The sequence below is a fragment of the Tachypleus tridentatus genome, chromosome 1, assembly GCF_004210375.1.
Source record: "Tachypleus tridentatus isolate NWPU-2018 chromosome 1, ASM421037v1, whole genome shotgun sequence".
Classification (NCBI taxonomy): Eukaryota; Metazoa; Arthropoda; class Merostomata; order Xiphosura; family Limulidae; genus Tachypleus; species Tachypleus tridentatus.
This window is the reverse complement of record NC_134825.1, coordinates 42,590,721-42,618,367: the sequence shown is the minus strand read 5'-3', so window position 1 is coordinate 42,618,367 and position 27,647 is coordinate 42,590,721. Positions and strand designations below refer to the sequence as shown.

Sequence of the window (27,647 nt, the reverse complement as noted above, 5' to 3'; positions counted from 1 at the left end):
TAAAACTTGTAGATTTTTGGGGTGATACTGGCACCCCAAATTGATCCATGTTTGTTTGTTTTCTGATACAATTTAATACAAGAAATATTCCCATGTTGGAAGCTCTAAAATTGTATGTCTGAAATATAAACACATATTTATGATTTCTGTGTATGAATATTTTGTATCTAAAAATGCTGTTATGAACCCTTTTAAAAGAGGATCAATATTTGGTGACATAACACTACCTAGGAAACGCCAAACAATGCAGCTCAATGTTTTAACCAACTATCAAATATGTTAACTAATTTAAAGAAATAAGATATTAATTGCTGTTTCAAAATAAATGCTAAAAATCTTTTCCGTTTCTCCATAAACCTCAACTTTAATGTAAATACTTCAGTTTACAGCGCGCAAACACAAGAATCGTCAGGCGTTAGTGTTATATGTACACTCTTGAGCATATATTTAACGCTCTTGAATGTTGGAGTACACATATGGTGTTGAAACTAAATATATATGTAGTTTTCATTTATTTTACGTATCTGTATGAATAGGCAAATGTACGTGTATGCCTATTAGTATACAAACGTACGTATTCTTACTAACGTATAAATATATGGTTTAGCAGTTTACAGCACTATATATTGGAATACAAATTTAATTTCTCACATATCGCCTTATTAACGTTATATGTTTCTGTAAGTAAACGAAACTTCATAAGTAATCAGTGAAAAACTGTCCAATTTTAGAGAACAGATTTGTTTTTTTCGTGTGTTAATTCTTGGCAGTAGTGCTTACGTTTTCACGACGTGAAAAGATTTGATAACGACCCGAGGTGCCTAATCAATTTTTCCAAAAATAGCTTGTTTCTTAGTCTAACTCGTGAAGCATTGACACTCGTACAGGCAAATATGGATCTGAACTACACTGTTTTGCTTTTAACTTCGCATGTCCACGATTTCTATGGGCATGACAAATTAAGTAAACCTGTTTATAGTATACTTAATGGTATCAGCAGAAAACTTTGTTCAACAACATGTATTGAAAATATTTCCGATCGTATTAAGCTAGGTAAACTATTTTATAATAGGTTATAAAACTTTGTCATTTGGCAAACATTTTGTCTAATTTCAGGTTAGACCTCGTGTGGCGGAGCAATAATGTCACTGGTACTTACAATAGTGTTGCTACAAGGTAAAACAATATGCACATTTAGTCTGGTCTGTATTCATGCCGAATTTATAATGGCGGAACAGTTAGGCCCCTCGTACGTAACTCGGAACACAGGTTAAATGAACTTGTATAAACCTTCAATGTTCAGACATAACCGTTTCTAACTTAGAACTGTTAAGAAGACGAAAGGTAATTAGTAAGAATAACCAATTGTCTCCACTGCTACTCTTAACTGAATAGCAGCATTAACTGTTCCTTTTATAACGCGCTCATAGATGAAAGTGCGAAACGTGTTCAGTGAAATATCACCTTGGACTTGTAACGTGCAGCCCGAAATACTAATCATTAATCCACGACCGGCCAACAAAGTAAAAACATCCGGATGCCAGCACTAGTTTGTCACAACAACGTAAAAACGTACCGTATGTTACAGTCATTCTCATATCAACATAAGAACACGCTACGTATTACCACCAGAGTTTCTAGTACAGCATCAAGATATGTTTTAGGACTTACATGAGAATGGGCAAACATAATTAAATGTTCCTAAAATTATATCTATTCTAATAAATCCGATCGTTTCATTGACTATAATGATTTTCAGGCTAACAGAGTTTCGGGTTTAGATTCTGCTAGGGCTCAAATTTTGATTCTTACAAATAAAATATAAATCTGCTGAACCTTGCTAATTAATTTTCGTGTTAAACAATATATTTTCCGAGAAGTAGCCTCTGTAAAACCATAGACTGGTCGGAAATTCTGTTTAAACACAACTTTAATTTGAAAGAAATGCGGCAAATGTATTTGTAGTATATGGAACGTAATGTTTGTTTTTGTTTTTTCTTACCTAAGCTTACTTATTTTGTATCCTTGTCCTTGGAACAGAAACGTGCAGAGTACTTGAAAAGGGTAGGATCTCATTGCCACAAAGAGCACTTTTCAAAAACCATAAAGCATGATTTTTTTGGGAGAGGGGGTGTTCGGAGAGACTGTGGTCTACCTATGGTACACATAGGGTATAAAGCTATGAAAGCGAACTTATTTTCTTTCATAAACGTTTTTAAAATCTAAAACTAAGCAATGATTCTTCTGTATTAACATTCAATAACATATCACAATTCAAATTCTTAAAGTATACTTTTAATGCTTGGTGAATTTTACGAAGAAGTATACAGATTTTTGTGTTTTCGGTAGCTTAAAACACAAACCCATAAACCTCCCTTCTACAGTCTTCTTGGTTTAATTAAACAGACGGTCCATAATGGCCAGGTGGGTTAAGGCGTTCGACTCGTAATCCGAGGGTCGCGGGTTCGAATCACCGTCGCACCAAACCTGCTCGCCCTTTTAGCCGTGGGGTTATTATAATGTAACAGTAAATCCCACTATTCGTTGATAAAAGAGTAACCTAAGAGTTGGCGGTGGGTGGTGATGACTAACTGCCTTTCCTTTAGCCTTACACTGCAAAATTAGGGACGCCTAGCGCAGATAGCCGTCGTGTAGCATTGCGCGAAATTCTAAAAACAAACAAACAATTAAACAGACACCAGAATGCTTCCCTTCACTTCGTATAAACGCCTTGTATACATTTAACTGCGCACTGTGTAGGCTGTGGAGAAAATCACCACATATCACAGTGTACCAAACAAAACCCTAAACCTAAATGCTGTAATTGTGGGGAAGAACACACGGCAAACTATAAAGGATGCCAAAAATACAAATCAGTTAAGGCACACTTATACGAATTTAAAAATCCAAACATGAACAATTCACAAACATCCAAGAACAATCAAAACCAACTATACTCAAACACCAGAAAACACAACAAACTTATATGCTGCAGTACTCAAGAAAAAATCATTCATGCAGGAGAAACCATCAACAAGTAATGAAGATTTACCTAAAACAACTGAAGACACACACAAAACCACATCTGTGAATATTGATAACACAGTAACCAATGTCATTACTTCCACCTTCTCTGAAATATTGACAGAATACACAAATCCAAATAATGAAAACAGTCTAACAGACATAATCATTAAAATAATTATGAAAAACATCAAAAAAATACCTACCACAAATGTTAACATACATCATGAACTCTGTTAAACATGGATAAATTCACAGTACTACACATCAATATCCAGGGTGCTATTGCTTCCAGCACCCCTGTAGTACAGCGGTAAGTCTCCGGATTTGCAACGTTAAAATCAGGGGATTCGATTCCCCTCGGTGGGCTCAACAGATAGCCTTATGTGGCTTTGCTGTAAGAAAACACACACAAACACACGCTATTGTTTCCAACATCTCTCCCCGTTCAACTTATACATCTGATCTTTAAGATTAAATCAAATTTAAAATAGTACTAAAATAAAACAGGCCACCTACGTTCTAGACATAATAAAAAAAATGAAAGAAAAAATACAAATGGACATTGTCCTGAAAAGGACCAGATTTAAAGTTATGCTATTACTTCAGCCATTTTGTATTTACTCAAATGTATTAATCAGTCCATTCCAACTAAGTAATGGAAGGAGGAAGAGGTCTAGTGTACCTGACCCTCCTGGATATACAAATATATACACCCAAACACCTGGAGATAGATAGACAGACACCAGATTGTTAAGTAATCTTATGGCGTCATGTTAACTAATGGATATTGATTTTTCCTTCGCATTCAAGATAAACAGTTTAAATAAGACAAGAATCGTTAGAAGCTAATAAAGTTTTTTCCTGGCTTTAGATTTCTGTGACAGTTGTTAGAGTGCGTTCAAAACAAAGGAAGCCCAACTATCACAGTTAACACATTTGTAAAAACACGTGGTGGACGAAGAGAGTTAATTAATTTGCTTACATTTATAAAATTAAAATACTGTGTACGAGGTAATGAAAGTATAGAATATCTTGTGCAGATTATAATTAATAAAATAATGAATAATTACACAAAGGTATTAGTTTCAAGGAACTTGAAAAGAATGTCACTTTTTGTTAGCGAATATTATAAAATTATAATAAAGTGTACTTGTCTTGTTTGATCACGCCTCATACAGGTTATCTGTTGTTGTGTTTGAAGGAAAGCGTTAGACAATGTCACATATGCCCACGTTATATCAAGGGTTCACACTCATATTTAGAGTCAATGGTAATGAAAAATAAATCTGTTTTAAGGAAAAAAAATGAAAGTAAAAATCATTACCATTTATATTGTTCGCCTGTGGTAGTTAACTTGTATTTACTGTTTGTAAATAATAATAAGTTAATTAAATAACTTTGTGTTGTGTCGTTGAAAGGAACTGTATAAAACATCATCTTCTCATTGTTTCTCGACAGACAAAATTAAACATTTAAGTAGGTCATCTCGTTTGAGAAGAAGGAGAGCTTGTCTATTTTCGTTTTGGATGACATAAACCTGTTAACATCAACTCTTATTATACATGTTATTAATGTTTAGTATATCCGGCTAGCCTCTCCGTTTATAATGTTCTTCTTTCATAAACTTTTGTAAAGTATTCATAATCGCAATTTTTGTTCTTTTAAGAGATATTTGACTTTCTTGAAACACACTTTTAGAAACGTATATTTAACATTTCTTTGTTATTTATTGAACTATTGTTGAAGGTTGTTTTTCTTTAGGTGTATTTAAAATGTCTACGCTACGTAGGCTTTGTGTGTATATTAACAGTGGATTGATAAATAATCAAATTAGTTCTTTAATAAATATTATTTCGCAGTAAACAAGTGTTTAAATACAATGAAAATATATAACTTTTAAGCACATGATAAAATATATGAGGTGTGATAGTACTCATTAAAATTGACTGATCAGTATTTATTCTATTTAATTTGCTGTTGTTGGTAACTTGTGTTTATGTATTTATATGTGTATTGTGAATATATTATATGCAATGTCTTACATTCAACAGTTAAGAACAATGTTTATTCATTCTGCACATAAATTTAAGGCTGCGTGAAAACCTGATTTAACTCAAACCTGCTTCGAATTTTGGTCACAATCAATTTATTATCCCACTGTACTTTGAAATAATTTTAGTCTTTTCCCTTCACTGGCAGGTCCTCCTGAAGAAAGGTTGTTTTTGTTTATTACTAAGCATCAAGCTGCATAAAGGGTTACCTGTGCACTGCCCACCACGGATATAGAAAACTGGTTTCTAGCAGACATACAACTGTGTTACTGAGGAGAGGGGGGAGCTACTAAAGAAAGGAATATGATCATCATAAGAATCCTTTCACTCTATTGGTGCAAAAATTAACCAGGGAAAAAGGGTAATTACCATTAATTATTTTACCTCCCAGTAAAGACGAAGGTAGTTTTATTTAATACTTTTATTTCTATGGGATAATTCTCTTTAATCCTTTAACGTTATTGGTGCAGGGTTTAATAGGGATAAAGAAGACAGGCCATTAATTGTTAATCATTTTAAATTTCTGGTTAAACTTGGGGAAAGGGAGTTACAATTATTTACTGTAGGAGTAATAATTTATCTTGATTACTGGAGTAGAAAAAACAATAAATGATATTACCAACTTGTTACCATTTTATGTATGATGTAAAAAAAATCATAATAAATTTATTTCTGTACAAAACTACTGGGCTGTACATCAGAGTCGTGGATTTTTCACAAGCAACTCAGGTTTCTCCAATAATATAAAGCATAAAGATGCATAATACTGTAAACTTAATATGTATTACTGTATTTCTATTAAGAACAATGGTAATACTTAGAGAAGTGTAAGTAGATCTTACAGATTTAATTTCTTTCTTCATAGTTATGCACGTAATTTGGGGAAAGATACTAATTTAAAATTGATAAACTCATCGTATGACATTCGATAAATTATGTTGTTATTTATAATTATATAGAATAATGGCAGTAGGATAGGGTTACCGTAAAGACAGCGATATAAAAGAAACATGACATTTACCCAAATTTTACAAACTTGTATAACATGCTGAAAGCATTGAACAAATATCTATGTCATTCTTATATCAACAACATCAAGGAGCGAGTTGTTAGGAGATATAATAGGTATTACATCAGGAAACTCATTGGTATGTTCATGTTGCTAGATGGTATTATAGGATTACATCAGCAACACTAGGAGCTCGTTGCTATGGGCACAATGCTAAGTGATATCCTATGAAAAGTCGTCACACCAGATGGCGCGTTTCTAACATTTTTTCATAGAATTTCATTCAATTTACATTTTTTGCTTTTATAATTAATTATCATGATAACTTTCTAGAGTGCTTTAGAGAAAGACGACTTTATCAGAATAATGTTTGAGAATCCTACCTTTGAAAATATGAAGGGTAAATGAAAGATGTAAAATAGCTGTGATAAAAATGAAACGTTCTTCACAAACATGCACCTTCCCTTTAATGACAGCTTTGTCTTGTACAGGTAACGGTGCCAATCGGGAAGTTTCATACATTTGTTTTTCTTTCGTGAGGTAGGTTACTTGTTTTCAGTATTCTCGCTCTCAGTTGTTAGTTTTAGTTCAGTTCTATTGGAAATGGAGACACCTTTTTAACATCACAGGGATGTTTTTGGTTACTTTTCTGAATAAAAGTTGGAGTGCTCAACCATTTAGATCACAACTTTCATTCTCAACTAGGAGGACATGTACAAGTGTAATTCGAAAGGTAAGATGTTTCTTATCAAAATATGTTTTGGAAATGACAGAAATGTTTAAAATGATTAAATAAGTCAGTTTGTAAGTCCAAACTTATTGGAAGTGTTAACTGAAGATAAAATTCTTGAAAACTGTGGTTAAAGGAATTTATAATAAATGCTAATAAAAGAAAGAATGAAAGCTATTACATAGAAATAAATTGGCATATTAATACTAACACCTATGATTTTAAAACCATTTTAGCTCAAACTTACTTCGTGAACTACCATGTAAAAAGAAAATGATAGCTAATAATATCACTTACGAAATGCAAGTTGTGTATCGCCATATATGTATTACAAAGAGCGATGGTACGATTCAGTTTGCAAAGTGTAGAATCGTTCACACTATGACAAAACGATTTATTTAAAATCTATTATTAGCTATAGTACTAGTTGTAACGAAACTTACCATTGGAAATGCGGTCATGATGAGAGAGGTATTCGAGAGTGGAAAAATAGAGATTTCTATTCTGTTTATGCAACAAGGCAGGGACTTGTGAACATATGCGAAAAAGTACTAGACAATTCAGATATTTTATAATTTCATACATTTTCACTTTGTATTATTTGAAAATATCCAATGTTATTGAATTGTCCACATGTAAAAAAATTCCCTCAGATAAATTTGTAGAGCACTGCCTAAATTGTAAGATGATAGACAATACCTTTATTTCTTTGTGTCTAAACCATTACATTTTTAAGAAGTTAAACCTTTGTATGGATCTTGGTGAGTTATATTTTTAAAGTTATATTCAAACGACAAATTGTGAGTTCTAGATTAAAAACCGAAATTAGTAACTTAAAAGCAGAAAATAATCCTAGAGTATCATTAAAAATTGAGAATTTCATGAAAGTACATTTAGTTTTTTGTATCATTATGTAAAGTGAAGATTAGAGATAAATCTAATTTTGTTGGTGATGCCTGACACTGTTTTTATGTGAATTTATAGAAATACTTTTATAAACTGATTTTATGTAAGGTATAGTTACATCTTTTTTGTACCTTTCGTCGTGAGATCTCAAAATCTTGAAGTATATCACATACTGAAAAAAAATGGTCACCTTAATATTCATGTTACTTATTTTTAGAATAACAGAATGATGTAGTTATGTAAAGTGCATGAATAGATAAATTTGTTTTACTGACTATTAACTTCAGTGACCAACAAAATCTGTTCTTTATTGTCAAACCAAATAAAACAAACAGAACCAGAAACTACATCTAACTGCATCAATGATAACGTTAAACATTTTTAAATTCAAGATATGTATTGAACGTGTATCCCCTGCAATATAAAAGCTTAGAGAGTAAAATTTCTGTGCTTGTGACATCTATGATTCCAGTCAAGCTGCTACTACATTCACAAAATTGGATCATGATAAAGGTATCTGGCTATACCTGAGGTTGCTTTGACTTAAGTACACAAAAACATTATATTTGATGTGTTTCATGATTTTAAGAATTTAAATCAAATTGATCTTGTGGAAAATGATGATTTCTTCAAGATGTCTTTTATCATAAGAAAAATAAGTTTATGTCACAGTTATTTTATAGATTTCGCTTGTTCTTCAAACCTTCATAGGTAGGATACACGCATTTTATTCTAATAAAGTTGTTTTTCTCTACAATGTTCCAGAACGATACATTGATAATAATCTTCTTGGCCCAATAGTAAGACGATATTTTTTTTATTTGTAATTAGACTGTAAAATTGATATTCACTTTTAATCGCGGCCGACTACAGGACATTAATGTTGATTATTGCGCACATCCTAACGTCTAACTTTCACCTCGGTAGGTTAAAGTACTAAAATACTTCATTAAAAGAATCTGGTTTTTTGTGTGCGATGTTTATTAAGTCTACCAAATTTTGTGGAGATACACTTAATATATTAACATTTATAAGTATGTAAACTGTAACGAGTACAAATGGTTATGAAGTTTGTCTGTATCTTATGACAATTCAATTTTATTACAGAGAATCTTTAAAGTAAAAAAAAAATTAACTTTACTTCTTGCTAGCTCTGTTCGGGAATTTACCGACTAAATGGGAATTAGCATAAAAAGAGATCATAATACCCAGTAATAGAAAGCGATCTTTTATATCAACTAATCGGGTATTAGCATGAGCTGTTCTGTGCCTCAGTACGGATGTACAGAAGTCATTGGAAGAAGTTTAAGAAGTAAACGTGGTTTACGTCTATTTTCTAGTATTTAAAGTCAGATTGTTCTGTGTTTTGCAGAATTTTAGGTAAGTTTAATTTCAATAGATTTAAAAGTTTAGTAAGGCTGAGATTTTGATTTCTTCACACCTTTTTTTCTGAAGTCCCTCGATGGTATAACTCTAAGTCTTCAGATTTACAATGCTAAAATCAGGGGCTCAATTCCCTTCGGTTGACATAATAGGTAGCGCTTTTCAAAGGAAAAAAAAACACTTTTCCTATGATTTATATTTTGCTAAACTTGAATTAATTTTAGTAGTACATTTTGCATCTTGGTTTTGTTTTATTTCAAATTTGGGGTTATTTTGATATTATAGCTGTGGTTCAACTTACATGGGAGAAGGCACACATTGGACTGTTGAGAGAGAACTCACAAATATTTCATTATCGTCAGTCCAACACGTTTACCACAGACCCACTTGCTCTCATTCTGTCTTACGATAGTATCTGGGGTTGTTATATGGTTTCATATTAATAAAACATATTACTCTTCATATTCCGTGCCAACCCATGGCACAGTGATGTGTCTGTGGACTCGCACTGCTAGAAAATGGGTTTCTATACCAGTGGTGGGCAGAGCACAGATATTCCATCTTGAAGCTTTGTGCTTAATTCCAAACAATCAATCATATTCCGTGATTCTAATTTTCCTTCTCGACGACTTCGGTTAGGGGTCAGAGGGATACACTGAGTAATCATGTATTCTACGAATCCAACTGACTGCTCAGCGGGAAAGATGTATAACAGGGACTACAACACACTCATGTACCTGAATCAGTGTTATTACTCATAAGGCTTTAAACAGTTAGTCTCTGTATAATAATCCGTATTTAACTCAACTTAATAAATGTGGTGTTTGTGTCTTTGCAGTTACACACTTAAATATATAGTAAGTAAAAGAACTAAAGCGCCTTTATGTTGACTACATGAAAGACCTAAAATTTATCAACCTTTATATAAGTCCCCAAACTCGCTATTGTAATTTATCTAGTCTTTTGTTAAAAATACTTTTATAACATTCGCTTTAAATCTTTTTAAAGAAAATTTGACTAGCAACGTAAACTCTTGATAACCTAATAATTATCCATATTTCGAATTCTGTAAGTAAATCTACCGACGAACATAAATGTATAAGCTATCTTTTCCATTGAATTAGTTAAGTTGGAATTCACTGCTGCAGTAACCGCACGTAACAATTAAGTACCTGAAATCTCATTAGATAGGCTTGTGTGAAAGCCATTAGCCAGCTGAATATTCAATTGTAACAGTCTTTTAATTATTAATGAAGAATTGTGCAACGTTGATTCTCCTTATTTCGGGTTTAAATCGTCACCTATTCTTCATATAAAGTTTTAGATGTGTGAAAGTCCCAACTTTGAAAGCTTAATAAAGTTTGTTTGTTTTGAATTTCGCGTAAAGCTACTCAAGGGCTATCTGCGCTAGCCGTCCCTAATTTAGCAGTGTAAGACCAGAGGGAAAGCAGCTAGTCATCAATACTCACTGCCAACTCTTGGGTTATTCTTTTACCAATGAATAGTGGGATTGACCGTCACATTATAACGCTCCCGCGGCTGAAAGGGCGAGCATGTTTGGTGCGACGGGAATTCGAACACGCGATCCTCAGATGACGAGTCGAACGCCTTAACCCACCTGGCCATGCTGGGCCTTAATAAAGTTATTTGAAATAACAGTCTTGATTTATACTTACTTTAGCTTGTGCGTTTACTATTTACTATATATCAAACCGTAATAAAGTTTAATAAATATTTTCATAGTAAATAATTTATATATTAATAATAATGTTAATTATATTGACACACCTAATTATTCAAGGTTTTTTCACTGCTCAGTTTATTCATCAAATGTAACAGATGCTCAGTAGTAATTGTAAAGCTTGAATTACTGAATGTTATGTCGCTATTACAACACTATGCAAAGCACAAATTGTCCATTGTGAAACTAGGCGTTTAACAACAAATCTCCCGTGGAAAACAGTTCTCTTTACTTGAGGCTAGATATAAAATCATTTCACGAAACTTTCAATTTTAACATTTAAGCAAAAAAGTTTCGAAGTTGTAAGCTTTCTATCAACACACACACAAACTTATATATATATATAAGTGCATTAAAAACAAGGTTTTACTGCTCGTGTTTTGAGCACCAAGTGACTAAAAACTCGTGGAGTTTTAAAGTTTTAAAATATCGTTAAGTTTTAGGTGATTATAATTACGAAGTTTAATAAGAGGAAGCAGTGAATAATTTAAACATACTGTCTTACTTTAGATAATACTAGATACAAAATCTGTAGCACATCTTACGTTATATATTCATAATTATTTCAATTACACAAGCTACATTAAATTATAATAGTGTTAAGTACTATTGGCGTCGCGACTATTTTACGGTTGGAGGATGCGAACTAGAGATTTTACAGCATGACAACAAAAGAATAATTCAATGAAAGAGACAGTGAAAAAAATGTTTAGTCGCAACTCGCACGTTTCTACATAACAGAAGATTGTGGCATAAAAACAATGAAAACATAATCGCAAAGTTATACCTCTACAGATGCTTGCAAACCGAAACAGATATTCAGGTCTCACGAATATCTGCTGAATTATGTTTATAACTTTTTCTAAAGACGTTATTCCACAAAATATGCAACAATCAATAGCGAAACTTGTGTTTAATGACAAGTCATGAAACCTCGTGGTAAAAATCATATAGATGTTCTAGGTGGTTGTACACATGTTCTTAGCTTGCAAAAACCTAATAGTTAAGTCTGATGGCCGAAGTTAACCGAATAACTAATTGAATGCGTGTGTATGTGCGCACATGGGGTGGGGCTTCACACCCACTACCAAGAAATCACGAGGCACGATGTTCGCCAGTTGTTGTCGCTTTAAAATTCAATAATTTCATGTCATTTTATGGACAAGTTTGAAAAGGATTATTTTCCTTATTCCAGTCGGTTTCTCATTAAAATGATACTAAATATGTCAGAAGTGTAAGCGCTAGCTCTTGTTCTTTATTTGAAGTTCTGAAATAGTTCATGGTTCTCTTAGCTTACATAACATAATCGACAATATTATACAGACAACTTGTTATCATATTGGATTTACTTTCTATTATAATCTTCTGTGTAGACCAACCATACTGGTCCGGCATGGCCAAGCGTGTTAAGGCGTGCGACTCGTAATCTGAGGGTCGCGGGTTCGCATTCCTGTCGCGCCAAAAATGCTCGCCCTTTCAGCCGTGGTGGCGTTATAATGTGACGGTCAATCTCACTATTCGTTGATAAAAGAGTAGCCCAAGAGTTGGCGGTGGGTGGTAATGACTAGCTGCCTTCCCTCTAGTCTTACACTGCTAAATTAGGGACGGCTAGCACAGATAGCCCTCGAGTAGCTTTGTGCGAAATTCAAAAACAAACAAACAAACAAACGATACGTGTTGCAAGTCTTAAAACATTAGTAGTCTTGTTTTCATTATGCTTACAGTAAATTGAATCACAAATGTTTGCTAGAATTCATTTATTTTTTTTTACTCTAGTTTATTCATTGGGTAGCCGTGCAGTAGGGTCTGAATGGTCACTTGCTGTAGAGAATCAAAAAACCGATACTTAACTTAGGAAAAGACATTATGGCTTGTAAGGTCTTATCGCCACATTTTATTTGATCCTGTAATAGTCACTAGTGTAATGTTGTTTAGTTTGCTGTATGAAAATCGCAAAAACGTTGAAAAGAATATTAATTTTAGTGGCAGCAAGTAAAACCACGTTTTTTCAAATTCATCTCATTGTTGCCAAATGTTTCACAAATGGACAACTCAAACACACATGCTAACACAGTACATGTGCTTCATACAAACCCATTATACACTTCATTAATAAACTAACGAGTGGTTGAAAGCCATCGAAGTTTTGCTAAACAAATTGGTGAACCATAACTTTAGATGAAGTTTGTTTTATAATTCGTTGACATATTCTTTTAAATTATTTCTCCTCACTTATTAATGTATATTGTGATAAATATAACACAAGTAAGCGTTTGATGTGTATCATTACGACTGTTGCCATCATCCCGCGTTGACTTTTTGTTCTAAATAAGTTTCTAAGACTTTTGGAAAGATAGTATTTTGACTTAAAGATTGTATTTAACAGAGAAATACACCATGTTTCGCACGAGTAAGAACAAATATTAAAAGTTTTTTGTACAACATACAATCACATGTGAACCACGAAAATGCCCAGTTTGTATTTAAACTCTTGCTTAGTTTTTCAAATAGTAGAAATAACATTTGTGAAGAATTTTTGGATACGTTGGTGTAATTCAATTTTACTTACAATCTGATTAGCGTAAAACATGTCTTTTATGAAGCAATTCCTTCCCATTCCCAACATATAGAACATAGACGTAGCGTCCGGAGAATATGGTGGGGGGGACATCTGATAGGTCCTCCCTATCCAATTCTTTAACTGAGAAATGTGTCATTTCGTGTAGAAAATTTCCTGTCGTCTTAAAACAACCTCTTGACAATCGCCTTACATGTAGGTTAATCTAATTAACAACATCATCTGAATTCCCTGTATAAGAGATTCGAACTTCACAATTTATAATACACATTTCCTTTTTTACCTCGTTTGTTTGTTTTTGAAATTCGCTCAAAGCTACATAAGGGCTGTCTGCGTTGGCCGTTCTTAATTTAGCAGTGTAAAACTATAGTCAAGGTAGCTAATCATCACCAACCACCGCCAACCATTAAGCTACTCTTTTACCAACGAATAGTGGGTTTGTCCTTCACATTATAATGCCCCCACGGCTGAAAGGGCGAGCGTGTTTGGTGTAACGGGGATTCGAACCTGCGACTCTCGGATTACGAGTCGAGTGTCTTAACCACTTGGTTGTGATGTTGTTTTTTTTCCCTCGTAGTCGTTATTTTTACTCAAAATGAAATTCCCCATTTATCGGACACCTAATGCTTATATATTTCTCTTATTATTTCGGTATCACTTTTATTTCTTTTACGAAAAAAAACCCCACATACATTCTACATAACGGATGAAATAGTTTTAATAGTTTTCTTTGTTTCTGTTTAAACGAACATTTCTAACAAGACAAGTAATTAGACCTTGACAGTTTTGAAGATTCACATACATACTGGAAAACTTTACTTATGTGTTAATTAAAAGTTTTCTCATCAACAAATATTTTACTGGTTTCTATCAAGTGGTCTCAAAAAATAGCATATTTTAATAGGTAAACTCAAATATTTGTTATCATCTGTATAAATCTTAATATAATTTATAATAATTAAATGTTGATATGAATAAAACGCTAAAGTACCCTGTTCGTGTTTTGTAGTAGATTTCTTATGAATCAACAGCCAGCGATAGACTTTCTACGTCATCATAGACATTATTTTCTTTTGTTTTATGTTAACTGATCTTCTATATACGAACTGATGTTAATGTAACCATCTATAAATATTATACTAGATGGAGTTTCTGACATTACATCTTTTATTCACCTGCACTTTTATCCTAATAATGTAATTGTCGTTCCTTTCATTGGTCGTGTTTCAAAGATATGCTTCTATCATAAGCTTACAGTTGTTTCTATAATTCTTCTCAACACAATAAATCAAAGCAATAGATTTTAGTTAAAGCTCGAACGTTTTATGTACTATGTCAATGGTCAAGAGTGTGCGTGATCTGTCTTACAAAATGTGTAAATATAATAATAATAAAAAGAAACATTCGAAATTTCGAAAACAAAGTGTACTCGGTACACATCAACATTTGGGTTTGTATTCCTAACTACTTATACTTTGTAAACTATCGTATAATCCTTTCTGTCATTCTTTTACATCTTAAAAGTGATTAGTGATATTTTATAACTATGCTATAAATCAGTGTTCCAAACTTGGTAGTTCTAAACTCGCGTCGGTAATATAATAACTAAGAGGCCATATGAATTGTTTGTTTGTTTTTAATTTCGCGGAGACCTACACGAGAGCTATCTGCGCTTGCCGTCCCTAATTTAGCAGTTTAAGATTAGAGGGAAGGCAGCTGGTCATCACCGCCCACCGTTAACTCTTGGGCTACTCTTTTTCTAACGAATAGTAGGATTGACCATCACATTATGAAGCCCTCACGGCTGAAAGAGCGAGCATGTTTGGTGCAAAGTGGGATTCGAACACATGACCCTCAGATTACGAGTCGAATGCCTTAACCCACCTGGCCATACTGGGCCTAGGAAAACCCACTGGCAATTGGATTAAGAAAATAGAACGCTTACATTGTAAAAGTGTATTTAAAAGTAATTTTATAGATAATTTTCTCTGCACGTAAAGAAATATTTCGAAATCTTATCACATGCATTTAGTTTAAAGTGGTTCCTAGAAAACAAATATATTCCTTGTATAAAATTGTGATGCGTGGCCTCTTTGAGATAACATTACGTCCGTGATGTTTAAGGTTTTCATAATCGAAGTTACACGTTACTTCGCAACTATCTACTGTGTGATTTAGAACAGTATAGAGAGAAACTAGAAGACAGTGTAGATGCTCGTGCTTGATAACATTCCTCAAACCTATTTTAAACAAACTTTGGTCGAAAGTTTTTACATTGGACATTTTAAGAGAAGTTGAAAAGTTGTATAACTCACTGATAGCACTGAAATAAAAGGAAAAGTGGGTGTATACGTATTCAACATTTCCAGGAATAATATTTCCTAGTGGTTCAACGACATTTTTGAAGGCTTAAAACACTAAAATTCATTGTTTTACCTTATTCTAACGGATATGTCGTGGAATCGAGACATGTATATTTTACTTTTGTCATTTTGTGAAATAGACATTGTTCTTAATGATGTCGTGTACTGTTTCCTAGGTAACGGTGAACGGCTTTTGTCACTGATATTTGTTTTGTGGATGCTCATCTATTACAATACTTGCTTATCACAGCTGGGGAACGACTTGATGTAAGTCTCTTCAATGGTAATTCTTTTACCTCATGTCGATCCATAATTCTTTGTTTTCAAATGTCAATTAATTCATGGAATATGTCATCTTGAAAACTTTAAATTTCCGCTCTCAACAAATATTTATAATCTAATGGTATGAATATTTTTCATTGAACAGACTCTCGGTGGCTAAAGCAGTAAGCCTGAGGGCTTATGATGATAAAAGTTGAGTTTCCATGTATGAGGTGGGCAGAGCTCAGATAGCTGTTTGTGCAGCTTCGTGCTGAACAACAAATAAACCAAGTAAGCATTGGAATGATCTGTTGCATACCCTTCCCAAAAGCAATAAATCTTCTGCGACATCACACTAACCATGAAGCCAAACATACGGATTTTAAGTGTGGTTATATTGGTTCAAATAAAATAGAGCTAGAAAGAGAAATACGCAGAAGTTGGTCCCGTTTGCTATAGCATGTTAACCTATCCTTATTTCTCAAATATTTTTGTATACTGATATAAATGTGCAAGACGATTGTCAGCTAGAGATTTATCTTTTTTATTTGGAATTTTTTATGTCATTTCTTCCAAATGTCCTAATTAACCTTTAGGTTTTTCAGCTGAATAAGTTGCATTCACTAACAGTTTTCCTCAGACATATTTTTTAATATCTTAGATGAAAGTAATACAAATCTTTTTAGAACATTTTCCTGAAATTCTCGTCGTTCTATTCCGGAAGAACAAAAATTCAACAAGTTATCATTGTTTGTACTTAAGTTAATTACACTTCGCCAGAGAATAGTTGTTAACCTTATAACAGAACTAGTTGTCAGGACCTGCAAGCTCAGCCAAGCTACTAACATTTTTCAAAAACCGTGATCACGAATACTTCTAAATTGTTAACGAAATGACTTGCACAAAGCACAAACTACCAAATTCGAAGTAATCGTTTCCATGACCATAAATCTTCTATCAATGTGAAAAATACCTTTTTTTTTCCCTAACATTTCGACCAAATTGACCGTTCTATCGGTGGCATAATTTTTGAGGTAAAGTAGATAACAATAGATGCCAAAAAATCCTCCTACATAGGCCATTTATAATACTTCTTATTTGTGGGGAAACTGTTTTTTGAATTTCCCTCAAGGCTACACGAGGGCTATCTGCGCTAGCCGTCTCTAATTTAGCAATGCAAGACTGGAGGGAAGGCAGCAGATCATCACCTCCCACAACCAACTCTTGAGCTGCTCTTTTACCAACGAATAGTGAGATTGATTGTCACATTATAAAGCACCCACGACTGAAAGGGCAAATATATTTGGTGCGACGGAGGGTTCGAACTCGTGACCCTCATATTACGAGTCGAGTGCCTTAACCACTTGGCCATCCCGGGAAATAATCTCAATCCTGAAATATCGTATATATATATTTATATTTATATTTCATAGTTTTTATTGATATTAAAGGTTAATAGGCTTGTTTTGTTATCATTAATTCATTTACTTACATTTTTACATGTGTGATGTCTGTTTTTGTAACTTTTTATTTAATTTAATAGTTATTTTTCTAACATTTTACTGATAATATACTTTAGTATTTGCTTTGTTTTATTTCATCCTAATTAGCAAAATTTGTATTTCTTACTGATATTTTTCTTAACTCTATACATGGTCGGTATTCGTTTTCTGATTATTACTTTAATATATTCGTTTCTCTCCCCCACCGCAACATTATTAATTATTTTGTGCTACGCACTCTCCCCTTGATTTTGTACACAGCTCCCATTAGTGGGTCGGTAGTAAGTTTTAGGGCTTATGACACTGAACATTGATGGTCGACACGTGTTGTGGACATAGCGCAGAAAGCTTATTCTGTAGTTTAGCGTTTAGAAGCAAACAAGTGACATACTGAAATCCACTGTCATACTTGCAATATATTAAGACAAACTTCAACTCATCCATGCTGTCATTTCATTAACTTTCACGCTTTACATGGACATGGCATGGACTGGTGATTAGGGCGCTTGACTCGCAATTAATGGTACGCGCGTTCAAGTCTCCGTCACCAAATATGCTTATCCTTTCAGCTGTGGAGGCGTTATAATGCACAGCCAGTCCAAACGTTGGCGGTGGGTAACGTTACCTAGTTGCCTTCCTTTCAGTCTACAGCTGCTACATTTGGTATGGCTAGTACAGATAGCCCTCGAGCAGCTTTGCACGAAATTTAAACCAAACCACACCACACACGTTTTGAGTAAGTTTATCCCAAATAAAGAGGGATGTTTACCTTCCAAGACCCTTGGGTTATCGGGTTTCTTGTATTGCGAATCTTTTAAGTAGGTTAAACAAGGTTTGGTTTACTTAGTAGTTTGGTGTTTCAATTCTGAACGGCACTTCATGCGACACATGGCTAAACTGTCAGATCAGAAACCATAATGTTGAGACATAGACTCCCCTGTTTTAGAGCTGTTGATCACAGGCAAAGCAAACAGTCAGCAGCACCCGCTGTATTTACAGCCACTCATAACTGAATGGTGGAAACGACTGCCGTAATTATTGCATTATAACAGTTGGAAATTATTCAGTGACATGTTTGGGCTCAAACTTTGGACCTTTAAGAATTATTGACTACCACTAATTGGTTTACAAGTCAAATGATATTTTTTAAATAAAAACTCATTCAGCAAAATGTGAAATTCTTGACATTTTTATCGTTTTGATTATTTGTTGAAGTGTTTACAGTATGTAAAATTTGTTCATGTATTGTCTTATAACTTTTTCTATCCAAGTTTTGCAGTTGACGAGATACAGATATCGTTGATATCGCATACCAATAAATAGTAACTTGTTGTTGTCTTGAATTAAACACAAAGCTACACAATGGACTATCTGTGCTCTGCCCACCACAAGTATCAAAACCCGGTTTTTAGTGTTGTAAGTCCGCAGACATACCGCTGAGCCACTGGGGGGCAAATAGTAACTTGATCGAATGTGCTTTCATAGTCTATGAAAACGCATAACTTTTATGCGTTTTTAAAGTTTTCAGTCAGTTTCATACACGTATTAAATTTAGGTGTATGTCGTTAGTGGATAAAACAAACATTCTGATCACCACAATGTCCCAGATCTAACGTTAATGTAATGAGCACCCAAGCCTACTAAACCAGATGAATATGTCATTCAGTTACGTATATGCCAACTTCCTAAAGCAAAGAGTGCTGTGGTCCTAAGTCTCATACTTGCTACCAAACGTACTTGCCACTAGTCCTGCAATGTTTGAATCAACTTTTGTCTGTTCTGTAGTCTAGAGTAACTTCTAGAGACATTTTACTTAGCTCATCCCACAAATATTCAATGAAGTTGAGGTCAGGTGAGTATGTTGGCTATGGCATTACGTTAACTTATTCTGCCTGGAGATAGTCCGTGGCGACACTTGCAGAATGCGGATGAACATCTTCCCGCTGCTAAACAGTGTCGTTATAGTGGTCTCTGACAAAGAAAATCACACATAGCCTTAAGACGCTGGTGACATTGCGTTGTACATTCAAGTTGCCCATAACTACCAGAAGTGTTTTGCGGTTGCCTGAAATTCCTCCCCATACCATGACACTAGAGCTACCCCAGCGATTGGTCTTTCTTTTGCAACAGTCGGCATATCGTACATCTTGTCCGGAAGCTCCGTCAGACTGAACGTGATTTGCCAGGACTACTTGACCACAGTATAAGTAGTTTGACTGTACGTTGCCACCTATGTCACGAGGGGCTTGACGCACCTAGACCTGTCACTGACACAGGCCTATCTTCGGTACATCTCGCAGTCAGGCTGTAGTGGTTCAGTCAGCATGAAGGATATGGACTCAGAGAGACTGTAACATCGTTTTCTTCACAGATGAGTGACGTTTTTATACTGACGGGGTTTCCGGACGAGGTGTACGTTATGCCGACTGTTGCAAAAGAAAGACCAATCGCTGCAAACAGTTGAACTTTATAAGGATAGTCATCAACTGACCATGTCAAACTGTGTCGATGATCCACCCTTATAAAGGTCAACTGTTTGCAACTTCTTGCTGGCTCGCACCCCTCGAACATGTTGACAACATTGTATTCTGAAGAAACTATGTCAAACCGTACTCAGAATGCGTAATATACAGTGCCTGTTTGTCTCCCTCACTCCGCATGGAAACGCCACAGAAAAGAGCTGATTGAGATATGGTGATCAGAACTCAATGAAGCACGTCACAAATGTAATGGTGTGGCCATTTCACATTGGATGGACTTCAAGAGTTCACATGGGGAATGGAGAATTCATATTTTCAACCTTGAAGAAAATTATTTAAAACAAAGCATTATGCATTTCCATTGACTGTCAGTGTAACAAATCACTTCTTGTAGTTCACCGATGCAATAACTAAATAGTATAAAACAACAATAAAATAGATAATACTGTAACTGCCTTGTTTTTTGCTCTCTGATGACTTAGCAGTAAGTTTTGGACTTATAACAATAAAATTCTAGTTTCGATATTCGCTACAGACAGAGCGCAATTAGTCCATTTATTAGCTTTGTACTTAATAACAAACAAACAGTTTTTGCTTTTATTTGAAAGTTTCTTTGTGGTATATATTATATATAAGTTAAATTTATATTGTTTCTATATTTAAAAAATCAAATATTTTATTGAAATGAATATTTGTATTTGTTTTTAAGTCCTCTATAGATGGTTTCTGCGATATCCATTTGTTATTGTCATCCTTTGTTGTTAGGGTTGGTAATGTATATATGACAAAAACGTTTATTCATGATACTGTACATAAAATACTCGACATCATGATCACCATTTTCCATATGTTGTAGCAATGTTTATCTCCTGACAACAATAGGTAGGTGAATCAACTATGATTTTAAACAATATAATTTTTGTTTCATTAACAAGGTGTAGTTTGAATATGATATATTTCTCCTTTCATTAGAATAGCGTAGGCACGTCAAGAAAAAAATGTTTTAATAAAAGTGTGTAAATATATTGTAACAAAGTTCGGTTTTCGACTAAAGCAATTTTCGGAAAATTATAATAAAAATAATAACAATTATTACATTTTACGCTGCGAAAGATGGCGTTTTTAACAATTGAGACAAAAATATTTTCATAAAGCGAGAACGAAGTCGAAACTATTTTTACTTAGTTTTGTTTATTGTTAAGATCAAAGCTACACAATGGGTTATTTGTGCTTTACCCACTACGGTATCGAAACCCGTTATTTAGTGTCATATCACCAGAAATTTCCCGCTGAGCATTGTCAATTACTCAGTGAAGACAATAAAATATGAACTTTTTATGAGAAGAACATTTATGAATAACTAAACTGATGTTATTTCAAACAGTTCCAGGATAGTTGGATTTGCATTTTCTTAGTCTGAAGGACTTTTTTGTTAGACGGAGAAATATTTAATGTACTGTTCCGCGGGAAGCTTCACTTTACGTTTCCGAAGCTATACTGTTTCAGTTCATTTGTAGATCGAGGAACTGTATAGTTTTGTTCAGTCCTTTTATGTTTTTTTTTTTTCTGTATAACTCTTTTAAACTTATGCAATTTTTAGTACACAACTTTTCTCCTATAGAAAGCATTACTTCAAACGTTAAAAAAACCGTTTCTTTCGAACTGTAAATATATTTCAAAGGAATACTCGCTTACACATTTTATTAAATCACATCAAAATGTTTATACGTATATAAATTTATAAAATCATTAGACACAAGAAAAACCAGACGTCATAACTGGTGTATGGTTCCGTTTAAAAAAAAAAAGATAATCCATCATTTTAGAAAATTTAGAATTTTTTGAAAGAGTGAAAGCTGAAATTGTCAACCACGATTCTGAACTGATAGACAAAGGAGGCGGTTCTTAAATGTGGACCACATGATTTTTGTTTTATCTCAGTAGACTATATAAGGTTCTTTATTCTGTGTTGCCGCTGAAGAGAGATAGCTACTAAATTACACCCATCACGCATTCGTGTGTTATGAATGTCTGAGCAGGTAATGGGATTTGCTCATCGTTCTTATAGCACATCCACAATCCAAAGGTGTGAAACCCGTTTTGTGGGCTACAGGACGCAAACAGTGAATCCTAGAAATTCCAAACTATACAGGTTAGCAAGTTATCCATATAAAACCAAAATATTTTCAAAAAGAAAGAAATGCAGAATTTAAAGTAAATGTGTATATAGCCAGCTTTATATTTGAGTCGGAGTTATTTATACTGTAACATTTCGTCACAAGATACTTTGGTCTTGTGTATATATACTTTACAACTAAGGAATTACACTTTGCGTTCAGTAGAACCATTCACGATCAAGTTGATGGTGTTAGTATGTGATCAAATCATGTACCTGTTATGGCTACTTTAGTTTTGATGATGTTAGTATGTGATAAAAAACATGGATCTGTCATGGCTACTTTGGTTTTAATGGTGTTAGTATGGAATCTAATCACGTACTTGTTATGGCTACTTTAGTTTTGATGATGTTAGTATGTGATAAAAAACATGGATCTGTCATGGCTACTTTAGTTTTAATGGTGTTAGTATGGAATCTAATCACGTACTTGTTATGGCTACTTTAGTTTTGAGTTTAACGAATTACGATGGTGAAAATAGTGTTCCATAAGATTTAAAAACTTGTAACGAATTTACTGTTGTACATTTTAGTGCCTGCATTTGTTTTTATATATAGTTTTCTTTTTTTTGCATGTGACGTATATTCTTGAGTGTGTGTTGTGCAAGTCCCACCTGTTCTCGAAATTTGTAGAACGTTTTTGTGCGTAAGGATCAACAATGTACTAGGTATGTATATAATACTAGTGTTTGATAGCATTGTCGCAAACGAATTTTGGTGAAGGTTCTAGATTCTAGCTTAAATGATATATAAAAAGCGACGCACCGAATGATAAGAGATTAATATTGTTGGTCATGTTGCTACATTTAATGTTCTATAGGCCTAGAAATCTATAATTGTGATTGACGCCTATTAGTAGGAAACTACAAAATTGGACCAGGAACGTTTATAGATTTTAAACATTATAAACTGTCTCCAACTTCAGTGAATTGCTTCGGACGTTATTATTTCTACGAGAACTTTAAATATCTCCCTCGGTAAGAAGTAAGTGTGAGGCCAACCAAGCTAGCTAGCTTACGTGAGGTGCGACAATATCAACTCAGAATTAATTTGCTTGTCCTGGACCTGGATTGTCGATAAAATATTCAGTTCTAGACCGGATATGAGACTCAGTATTGTCTGAAATTTTGTAAAACTGCTGTACATAAACCAACATTTGTAATAAATATTAGTAATAAATGTTATTATAAAATGTATTGTTTTTTGTTTGTATATTAAGATATCTTCATGTTAAAAATAGAAAATTGTGTGTATCAGTCTTGTGTGCAACTATCGTAAATTTAATACATATTAGCATATAATTAATTTCTAAATTCAAATTTAAATTTCCGGTTATGCGAAATAGTAATACGTAACGTGCGTAACATAATAAATCGGAGACTCGTCCGAAATAACCCGACATGGCCAGGTGGATTCAGGCGTTCGACTCGTAATCTGAGGTTCGCGGTTTGAATCCCCGTCGCACCAAACATGCTTGCCTTTTCAGCCGTGGGGGCGGTGGGTGATGATGACTAACTGCCTTACACTACTAAATTAGGGACGGCTAGCACAGATAGCCCTCAAGTAGTTTTGCGCAAAATTAAAAAAAAACAAAAAACAAACAAACGTCCGAAATAAATGATAATACGTAACAAACTTTACTACAGAATGTATATATTAATGATACGTTTACTTTCTTGTGAGATATTTCAACAGCAAACATCAAGATAAAATATTTAATGATGAATCTGAATAAGAAATCAGGTTCCATTATTCGTATTCTCTTGTTCATAATCGATAAGGCACTATTGAAGTAGGTGCGCACTATAAACTGACCTTTTCAGGATTTTGTGCTTATTTGAAGTGTTTTATAATAAAGGCAGTTAAGGTAAATTTAATGTTTAGTTAAAATAGTTATTAACCATGCTTACAAGATCATTCGTAGTATGAAATAAACTACATCGAGAAATTTTTGAAAAGCAACGAGTTTTGTAGTATCATCTAAATATGCTGTCCACCCCTACAGTCTAAAGTTTGAAAAAGTTTGATGTACCACTTAAAACAAAAAATTATAACATACTGAAACTTAGCTAAAGATTACTTTATTCAATGTTACTTTCACTTAAATTAAACAATAAAATCCGGTATTCAATTTCCTGCAGCGGACAGATTGAGGATAATTTGTTGTATGACTTCGCATTAAGAAAGCAACAACAGTAGCAAAGATATGATTAATAAAATATTAGAACTTCTTTGTTATCTACAGATTTGTATGCCCTTTTCGTGCGGAGGAATATGTAGGTTCTATGTAAGACAGTATATTCCTGGTAAAATCCATAACTGACTAATAATTGGAAGACAGGTTTTGAAGTTTAATTTCTCTTTCACTAATGGGAATTTTGTGAGAGCGAATTCAGCTGATTACAAAAATGATAGAGCTTGATAATTGTTAACCTGAGGCTTAGTTTAAATCAAAAGAATTCAGCAATGTCGTTCTTCTTAAAAGCGCACGTTGATATTTTTATATTTGTTTTGTATTTCATGTGACTTTTTTGAAGTGCGATAGTAATGTGATTAAGTGTAGATGTCAAATGCCTGATTGTCTTAGAAATCATGTGAATATTGCTCAATTATGAAGACTGCAACGGTATGAATCAGTAAGGTTGTGATGATTCGATATTAATTTTTTTTAATACGATCATCAACTCAAGTAAGTGGAAGTAATAATTATGAGTTAATTAATATCCTACGTTTCAGCCGTTGATCTTTGATAAGGATTATATGCAGAGGAAGACATCTATATAAAAAAGTAAGTGAAGTGTATTGGATATCCAATGAAGAACGAGTTTTGCGCATGCGTAATGGGCCTGTAGACCAAGGGCAGTGATATTTTGAGGTTATACGCCAAAGTTTACAAAATTGGCAGTGTCGATGCTGTACAATTCCATATCTTAAAAAAAAAAAAATGAAACGGTCTACAAATTCAACTTGGAACCAAGAAGAACGGCATATTGTTAGTTTGATGGAAAATGTTGTCTTAATTTAACTTACAATTTATTATATAAGTATTAGAAGTGAGTTTCAGGCTAGTGATGATCGTCACGAAGATAATCAATGTGATAATTAATAATGGAACACTGAACTGAAAAAATCTGCTGTTATTTTATAACGACAGGCGTGTATTTAACGTGTTTTTTTAAGGGCTGATATTGAACAACTTTTTTATCACATGCTTTAATTCAAGTATTTTTAGCAAACAAGTGTCATGTCAAATCGAGTTCCAGATGTTACTTGTCAGTTTCAGTACGAGACCCGAGTTGCCAATAATTTAGCCATAGAGCTCTGCAACGTCAATCTGACATCCGTGTAGAGACAATCAAAGAAAAAAGTGCGTTGAGAACATAATTCTGTTTGTTTGTTTGTTTTGGAATTTCGCACAAAGCTACTCGAGGGCTATCTGTGCTAGCCGTCCCTAATTTAGCAGTATAAGACTAGAGGGAAGGCAGCTAGTCATCACCACTCACCGCCAACTCTTGGGCTATTCTTTTACCAACGAAAAGTGGGATTGACCGTCACATTATAACGCCCCCACGGCTGGGAGGGCGAGCATGTTTTGGCGCGACTCGGGCGCGAACCCGCGACCCTCAGGTTACGAAGTGCACGCCTTAACGCGCTAGGCCATGCCAGGCGAACATAATTCTACAAGGATTCTGGAGAAACTACTTTTCAAAATAATATTGCAGTTGCGACTGTGAAACACTGCTTTTCCCAAAATTTGCAAGTGGACCGTGTCTACTTTAGTCCAACACGGACTGTATATATTGGCAAAAGTCCTCGTCCTAAAGCATGACAAAATATTAATCTTAAACGTAGCTACAGCCATAGAAAGCACGACTTGCAACATCTCATAATATTCAAGAAATTCAGAATCAACAAATAGACAAGAAATAACGGTACTAATGGTGAAACAGAAATATATTATAAAAGTTTCAAACTCTAGTTCAGAAAGGTCTCTTTACAACGAAATAGTCCAATTAAGTGCAAATCAATGTCAGAAAAAGCTTGAAACAGAAAAGCAATTAATAGTGTATCACAACACCATCACCAAACACTTGTGGTTTACCTTGCGGGTACCCTCTCCTTTCCAAGGGTCCTCCAATGGCACAGCGGTATGTCTACAAATTCACAATTATAGAAACTGGGTTTCGATACCTGTGTTGGGCAGAGAGCAAATAGCCCATTGTTTAGCACTGTGCGTAATTATAAACAAACAAAACCCTCCCACAGTTAACTGCTGAGGTTTACCATGTCAGCCATTAGCTGGATTTATTTCACATATTATATTACTATTATAAAAAAGTAAAACATTGTTACATATTAAGAACTAGCTGGAGTACACGACCCCTGGATGAAGTTATGTAAATTCATTATTAATGAAAAGTTATCTTCATATATGAAAAGCTGCTTCCCTTATATGCAATTGTGAAAAAAGAAACGTTCACAAAAACCGCAAAACTGAAAATTTGTATGTATGCCCGCATGGGCCTAATGAACTTCCAACCCAGTTTTGATAAAGATTTGTTCACACCCTGCGAAGTAGTTAAACAGACATTACTATATAGATTTCACCCATTTTTCTATTAATATGAAAGTATCCAGCCTAGGCTTCCGCTAGCCATTAGCTACATCACCATTGGCGAAAAGAAACAGCCTGTGGCTAAAAAATCTAGTGTTGGTTTCGCCACAGCGGCGAAAGATTATAATTTTTCGGTCTTGAATGATTTTCCTTTATTTGTTCTGCTCAAGTTTCGGTCTTAACAACTTTCGTGGTTTTTATCGCCATCTACGCCATTAATGATGACAAATGACCAGAGGCGCCCCCCAGCGAGTTGAAGAAACAAGAAACGTCTTTAAAAACTACCACTGACTGTAATCTATATTTTCTTTATATATGTATTTTTATGATTTCAGGGATATAACAACTAACAAATTAAATTAAAAAAAATTACTCAGCTGTGCTAATGATTTATTTTATTTTCATTTCTTATGCTACATGTTTGATTCTGCCCGTGGTACAGTAATAAGAGAAAACCTGACTTTCGTCAAACCAACATATGGTCTGTATCAAAGTGGAAATCACAAGTTTTGTTTGACATGTGTTTGAATTGAGATCATGATAACTCCTAGATCAGATAAAAAGACGTCTAAACAGTTAGATATATAAAGTTGTTTTTTTCAAAAGAAGGTCGAAGCAACAACATCAACTGATGGTGGGAAATCCACTTCCAAAATAAAAGACAGCTCTGAAGAAACGGAAGCTTGCAGCAGTGATCAGACTGTCGGTGTGAAAAAAAAATATACCCGCAATTTTCACAGAGTTGTTAAAGAAACTTGGTTTTCACAGTTTCCTTGGCTGAAACATGTTTCCCAACAAAATACATTTCATTGCAAATTACGCAGG

General features: G+C 34.1%; 1 protein-coding gene across 3 annotated transcripts in view; it reads left to right on the top strand.

Moving 5' to 3' along the window:
• LOC143247061 (neuromedin-U receptor 2-like) overlaps window positions 1-27,647 on the top strand; it is a 67,041-nt gene that overhangs the window by 14,427 nt on the left and 24,967 nt on the right. The window contains exon 1 of one of the 3 annotated variants that reach the window (XM_076494459.1): window positions 21,799-22,875. The exons of the other annotated variants lie outside the window; for them this stretch is intronic. The gene's annotated coding sequence lies outside the window, so the exon portion shown is untranslated. Of the gene's footprint in view, window positions 1-21,798; window positions 22,876-27,647 lie in introns of those variants that run through there. 3 annotated transcript variants of the gene reach the window in all.